This window comes from Macaca nemestrina, chromosome 7, assembly GCF_043159975.1.
Source record: "Macaca nemestrina isolate mMacNem1 chromosome 7, mMacNem.hap1, whole genome shotgun sequence".
Classification (NCBI taxonomy): domain Eukaryota; kingdom Metazoa; phylum Chordata; class Mammalia; order Primates; family Cercopithecidae; genus Macaca; species Macaca nemestrina.
In genome coordinates, this window is record NC_092131.1 from 82,755,671 (window position 1) to 82,763,347 (window position 7,677).

Consider the following 7,677-nt stretch of genomic DNA (forward strand, 5'->3'; position numbering starts at 1 on the left):
AAGCTGGAAGCATAGCCCTTGAAAACTGGCATGAGACAAGGATGTCCTCTTTCATCACTCCTATTCAACATAGTATTGGAAGTTCTGGCCAGGGCAATCAGGCAAGAACAAGAAACAAATGATATTTAAATAAAAAGAGAAGAAGTCAAACTGTCTTTATTTGCAGATGACATGATGCTACATCTAGAAAACCCCATCCTTTCAGCCCAAAACTTTCCTAAGCTGATAAGCAAATTCAGCAAAGTCTAAGGATACAAAATCTATAGCATTCATATACACCAACAACAGTCAAAAAGAAAGCCTGTTTCTTGTGCCTTGTGAATGATGTTCCAGTTACAATTTCCACAAAAATAATAAAATACCTAGGAATACAGCTAACAGGGCAAGTGAAGGACCTCTTCAAAGAGAACTACAAACCACTGCTCAAGGAAATCAGAGAGGACACGAACAAATGGAAAACATTCCATGCTCAGGAAGTTCAACATCATAGAAGAATCAACATCATGAAAATGGCCATACTGCCCAAAGCAATTTATAGATTTGATGCTATTCCCATTAAATTACCATTGGCATTCTTCACAGAATTAGAAAAAAAAGTGTTTTAAAATTCATATGGAACCAAAAATGAGCCCAAATAGCCAAGACAATCCTAAGCAAAAAGAACAAAGCTGGAGGCATCAAGCTACCTGGTTTCAAACTATACTACAAGGCAATAATAACCAAAACAGCATGGTACTGGCATGAAAACAGACACATAGACCAATGGAAAAAAATAGAGAACCCGGAAATAAGACCACACACCCACAATCATCTAATCTTTCACAAACCTGATAAAACCAAGCTATGCAGAAAGAATTCTCTATTTAATAAACGGTGCTGTGAAAGCTGGCCAGGCAGATGCACAAAATTGAAACTGGACCCCTTCCTTCTGCCATGTACAACTCAAGATCAATTAAAGATTTAAATACAAAACCCAAAACTATAAAAACCCTAGAAGAGAATCAAGGCTTTTTTTCATGTTTGTTGGCCACATAAATGTCTTCTTTTGAGAAGTGTCTCTTCATATTCTTCACTCACTTTTTGATGAGTTTGTTTTTTCTTGTGAATTTGGTTAAGTTCCTTGTAGATTCTGGATATTAGCCCTTTGTCAGATGGATAGATTGCAAAAATTTTCTCCTATTCTGTAGGTTGCCTGTTCACTCAGATGATAATTTCTTTTGCTGTGCAGAAGCTCTTTAGTTTAATTAGATCCCATTTGTCAATTTTGACTTTTGTTGCCATTGCTTTTGGTGTTTTAGTCATAAAGTCTTTGCCCATATCTATGTCTTGAATGGCATTGCCTCGGTTTTCTTACAGGGTTTTTATGGTTTTAGGTCTTACATTTAAGTCTTTAATCCACGTTTAATTAATTTTTGTATAAAGTGTAAGGAAGGGGTCCAGTTTCAGTTTTCTGCATACGGCTAGCCAGTTTTCCCAACACCATTTATTAAATAGGGAATCCTTGTCCATTGTTTGTTTTCATCAGGTTTGTCAAAGATCAGATGGTTGTAGATGTGTGATGTTATTTCTAAGGCCTCTGTTCTGTTCCATTGGTCTCTATATCTGTTTTGGTACCAGTACCATGCTGTTTTGGTTACTATAGCCTTGTAGTATAGTTTGAAGTCAGGTAGCATGATGCTTCCAGATTTGTTATTTCTGCTTAGGATTGTGTTGGCTATATGGACTCTTTCTTGGTTCCATTTGAAATTTAAAGTAATTTTTTTTTAATTCTGTGAAGAAAGTCAGTGGTAGCTTGATGGAGATAGCATTGAATCTAACAATTACTTTGGGTAGTATGGCCATTTTCACAATATTGATTCTTCCTAGCCATGAGCATGGAATGTTTTTCCATTTGTTTGTGTTCTCTCTTATTTCCTTGAGCAGTGGTTTGTAGTTCTCCTTGAAGAGGTCTTTCACATCCTTTGTAAGTTGTATTCCTAGGTATTTTATTCTCTTTGTAGCAATTGTAAATGGGCATTAACTCATGATTTGGCTCTCTGTATGTCTGTTATTGGTGTTTAGGAATGCTTGTGATTTTTGCACATTGATTGTGTATCCTGAGACTTTGCTGAAGTTGTCAGCAGCTTAAGGAGATTTGGGGCTGAGACGATGTGGCTTTTTATTTTTTTTATTTATTTATTTTTTTTTATTTTTTTTTTTTTGAGACGGAGTCTCACGCTGTTGCCCAGGCTGGAGTGCAGTGGCGTGATCTCGGCTCACTGCAAGCTCCGCCTCCCGGGTTCCCGCCATTCTTCTGCCTCAGCCTCCTGAGTAGCTGGGACTACAGGCGCCCGCCACCGCGCCCGGCTAATTTTTTTGTATTTTTAGTAGAGACGGGGTTTCACTGTGGTCTTGATCTCCTGACCTTGTGATCCGCCCGCCTCGGCCTCCCAAAGTGCTGGGATTACAGGCTTGAGCCACCGCGCCCGGCCGATGTGGCTTTTTAAATATACAATCATGTCATCTACAAATAGAGACAATTTGACTTCCTCTCTTCCTATTTGAATATGCTTTATTTCTTTCTTTTGCTGATTGTCCTGGTCAGAACTTCCAATACTATGTTAAATATGAGTGGTGAGAGAGGGCATCCTTGTCTTGTGCCAGTTTTAAAAGGGAATGCTTCAAGCTTTTGCCCATTTAGTATGATATTGGCTATAGATTTGTCATAAATAGCTCTTATTTTGAGATACTTTCCATCAATACCTAGTTTATTGAGAGGTTTTAGCATGAAGGGGTGTTGAATTTTGTCGAAGGCCTTTCCTGCATCTATTGAGATAATCGTGTGGTTTTTGTCCTTGATTCTGTTTATGTAATGGATTACATTTATTGATTTGCATATGTTGAACCAGTCTTACATCCCAGGGATGAAGCCAACTTGATCATGGTGGACAAGCTTTTTGATGTGCTGCTGGATTCGCTTGCCAGTATTTTACTGAGGATTTTCGCATCTATGTTCATCAGGGATATTGGCCTAAAATTTTCCTTTTTTTGTTGTGTCTTTGCCAGGTTTTGGTATCAGGATGATGCTGGCCTCATAAAATGAATTATGGAGGATTCCTTCTTTTTCTATTGCTTGGAATAGTTTCAGAAGCAATGGTACCAGCTCTTCTTTTTACCTCTGGTAGAATTCGACTGTGAATCTGTCTGGTCATGGGCTCGTTTTGATTGCTAGGCTATTAATTACTGCCTCAATTTCAGAACTTGTTATTGGTCTATTCAAGGATTCAATTTCTTCCTGGTCTAGTCTTGGGAGGGTGTATGTGTCCAAGAATTTATCCATTTCTTCTAGATTTTCTAGTTTATTTGCATAGAGGTGTTTATAGTATTCTCTGATGGTAGTTCGTTTTTCTGTGGGATCAGTGGTGGTCTCCCCTTTATCATTTTTTATTGTATCTATTTGATTCTTCTCTCTTTTCTTCTTTATTAGTCTGGCTAGTGGTTTATGTATTTTGTTAATCTTTTCAAAAAACCAACTCCTGGCAAGGAGCCAAGGAGAAGCAGCACCAGCTTTAGAAGCCCTACACCAACAGAAATATCGCAAAGGATCCCACTTCACTAGAAGAAGACATCAAAGAGACTCATCAAAGTGGCAGTAGTAAGGCTCTGGACAAAACTCCACGTTTCCAGCTCTCTGACATTTTCTACTTCTGCCGTAAAGGAATGGAGACCATTATGGATGATGAGGTGACAAAAAAATCCTCAGCAGAGGAGTTGGAGTCCTGGAACCTGCTGAGCAGAACCCGTTACAACTTCAGGTACATCACCCTTCAGCTTATAGTCCTGTGGGGGTTAGGAGGATTGATTTTGTACTGCTTACTGCTGCCGCTCAGGATAGCGCTGGACTTGACAGGGATTAGCCTTCTAGTGGTGGGCACGACTGTGGCGGGATACTTGCTTCATACCTCGCCAATCGATGTGATCATCTTGGCCAGCGATGGTTATTATGCCACGGTGGGTCAAGTTCATGGGGGACACATAGGTTTGATTCAGAGAGCCATGGTGAAGACTTACCCACACATTAGGTTTGAGTGCTTGGAAGTGAAGGATCGTCACCTGGTGGCTAAGAGACTGACTGAAGAAGTGCAAGATAAAAGCCTATCCTCATCTTCCCAGAAGGAACCTGCATCAATAATACATCGGTGATGATGTTCAAAAAGGGAAGTTTTGAAATTGGAGCCACAGTTTACCCTCTTGCTATCAAGTATGACCATCAATTTGGCGATGCCTTCTGGAACAGCAGCAAATAAGGGATGATGATGTACCTGCGGCAAATGATGACAAGCTGGGCCATTGTCTGCAGTGTGTGGTACCTGCCTCCCATGACCAGAGAGGCAGATGAAGATGCCATCCAGTTTGCAAATAGGGTAAAATCCACCATTGCCAGGCAGGGAGAACTTGTGGACCTGCTGTGGGATAGGGGCCTGAAGAGGGAGAAGGTGAAGGACATGTTCAAGGAGGAGCAGCAGAAGCTATACAGCAAGATGATTGTGAGGAATCACAAGGACAGAAGCCGCTTATGAGCTTGCCTCGAGCTGGCTGGGGCCACTGTGAGGAGTGACCACAGGCTAGGAGCTGGAGTTGCTGCCGCTGCCTCCACTGCTGCATCCTTTCCAGACTCCAGGGCTCCCTGGGCTGCTCTGGATCCCAGGACTCTGGATTTCACCAAGTGCAGTGGGATCCCTATGCACACGGCGCTACCTACCCTTGGCAGTATGAACGGATGCTGCTGGGTGTCGCAACCCAGGATAAGATGTCTTGTTTCTTTTACAATAAGTCATTGGAGATGTCAGGCCTCTGAGTCCAAGCCTGCGTGTATACATCCAGATGGCCTGGGCTACTGAAGAACCAAAAAAGTTGAAAATGGCTAGCTCTTGCCTTAACTGATGACATTACCTTGTGACATTCCTTCTCCTGGACAATAAGTCTCTGGAGCTCCCCACTAAGCACCTTGTGACCCCTGCCACTGCCCGCAAGAGAATAACCATCTTTAACTGTAATTTTCTACTACCTACCCGAACCCTATAAAACTGCCCCACCCCTATCTCCCTTTGCTGACTCTCTTTTCAGACTTAGTCTGCCTGCACCCAGATGATTAAAAAGCTTTATTGCTCACACAAAGGCTGTTTGGTGGTCTCTTCATACGGACGCCCGTGATATTGGGTGCTGAAGACCCAGGAGAGGGGAATTCCTACAGGAGACCGGTCTCCTGTCCTTGCCCTCACTCTATGAAGAGATCCACCTATGACCTCAGGTCCTCAGACCAACCAGCCCAAGGAACATCTCGCCAATTTCAAATCAGGTAAGTGGTCTTTTTACTCTCTTTTCCAGCCTCTCTCACTACCATTCAATCTCCCAGTCCTTCCAATTCAAGTTCTTTTTCATCTCTAGTAGAGACAAAGGAGACACATTTTATCTGTGGACCCAAAGCTCCGGCGCTGGTCACGGACTCAGGAAGACAGCCTTCCCTTGGTGTTTGATTATCACGGGGATGCCTGCCTTGATCATTCACCCCCATTCCATTGGTGTCTGAACACCACGAGGACACATTCACCCACATTTCCTAGGTGGCAAGTCAATTGTGGGAATGCCTGCTTTGACTGCCCATCCACATTACAGCCCAGGGCTGCTCACCACCCCCTTCTCCGTGTCTCTACTTTTCTCTTTAAACTTAACTCCTTCACTATGAGCAACCTTCCGCCCTCCATTCCCCCTTCTTCTCCCTTAGCCTGTGTTCTCAAGAACTTAAAACCTCTTCAACTCACACCTGACCTAAAACCTAAATGCTTTATTTTCTTCTGCAATACCGCTAGGCCCCAATACAAACTCAACAATGGTTTCAAATGGCCACAAAATGGCACTTTTGATTTCTCCATCTTACAAGACCTGGATGATTTTTGTCAAAAAATGGGCAAATGGTCTGAGGTGCCTGACATCCAGCCATTCTTTTACACATCGGTCCCTCCCTAGTCTCTGCTCCCAATGCGACTTATCCCAAATCTTTCTTCTCTCCTGTCTGTTCCTTTGGTCTCCACCCCAAGCTCTGAGTCCTTTGAATCCTTCTTTTCTATGGACCCATCTGACCTCTCCCCTCCTCCCCAGGCTGCTCCTCACCAAGCCGAGCCAGGTCCCAATTCTTACTCAGCCTATACTCCCCAACCCTATAATCCTTCTATCACCTCCCCTCCTCACACCTGGTCTGGCTTACAGTTTCATTCCATGACTAGCCCTCCCCCCACTTGCCCAACAATTTTCTCTTACAGAGGTGGCTGGAGCTGAAGGCATAGTCAAAATTAATGCTCCTTTTTCTTTATCCGACCTATCCCAAATCAGTTAGCATTTAGGCTGTTTTTCATCAAATATAAAAACCCAGCCCAATTCATGGCCCATTTGGCAACAACTCTTAGATGCTTTACCGCCCTAGACCCAGAGAGGCCAGAAGGCTGTCTTATTCTCAATATGCATTTTATTACCCTATCCACTCCTGACATTATAAAAAGCTCCAAACATTAGATTCTGGCCCTCAAACCCTACAACAGGACTTAATTAACTTCGCCTTCAAGGCGTACAATAAAAGAAAAGAGGCAGCCAAGTGACCACATATTTCTGAGTTGCAATTACTTGCCTCTGGCTGGAGATGTGGCTGGGTCATATGGTACATCTAGTTCTAGATCCTTGAGGAATCGCCATACTGTTTTCCATAATGGTTGAACTAGTTTACAATCCCACCAACAGTGTAAAAGTGTTCCTATTTCTCCACATCCTCTCCAGCACCTGTTGTTTCCTGACTTTTTAATGATCGCCATTCTAACTGGTGTGAGATGGTATCTCATTGTGGTTTTGATTTGCATTTCTCTGATGGCCAGTGATGATGAGCATTTTTTCATGTGTCTGTTGGCAGTATGAATGTCTTCTTTTGAGAAATGTCTGTTCATATCCTTTGCCCACTTTTTGATGGGGTTGTTTGTTTTTTTCTTCTAAATTTGTTTGAGTTCTTTGTAGGTTCTGGATATTAGCCCTTTGTCAGATGAGTAGATTGCAAAAATTTTCTCCCATTCTGTAGGTTGCCTGTTCACTCTGATGGTAGTTTCTTTTGTTGTGCAGAAGCTCTTTAGTTTAATGAGATCCCATTTGTCAATTTTGGCTTTTGCTGCCATTGCTTTTGGCGTTTTAGACATGAAGTCTTTGCCCATGCCTATGTCCTGAATGGTACTACCTAGGTTTTCCTCTAGGATTTTTATGGTATTAGGTCTAACATGTAAGTCTCTAATCCATCTTGAATTAATTTTCGTATAAGGAGTAAGGAAAGGATCCAGTTTCAGCTTTCTACTTATGGCTAGCCAATTTTCCCAGCACCATTTATTAAATAGGGAATCCTTTCCCCATTTCTTGTTTCTCTCCAGTTTGTCAAAGATCAGATGGCTGTAGATGTGTGGTATTATTTCTGAGGACTCTGTTCTGTTCCATTGGTCTATATCTCTGTTTTGGTACCAGTACCATGCTGTTTTGGTTACTGTAGCCTTGTAGTATAGTTTGAAGTCAGGTAGCGTGATGCCTCCAGCTTTGTTCTTTTGACTTAGGATTGTCTTGGAGATGTGGGCTCTTTTTTGGTTCCATATGAACTTTAAAGCAGTTTTTTCC

At 42.3% G+C, this 7,677-nt stretch overlaps 1 pseudogene; it reads left to right on the forward strand.

Annotated features, from left to right (window-relative positions):
• Positions 1-3,535: 3,535 nt before the first annotated feature.
• Positions 3,536-4,559, forward strand: LOC105478029 (glycerol-3-phosphate acyltransferase 4 pseudogene; annotated as a pseudogene).
• The last annotated feature ends 3,118 nt before the right edge of the window (positions 4,560-7,677 follow it).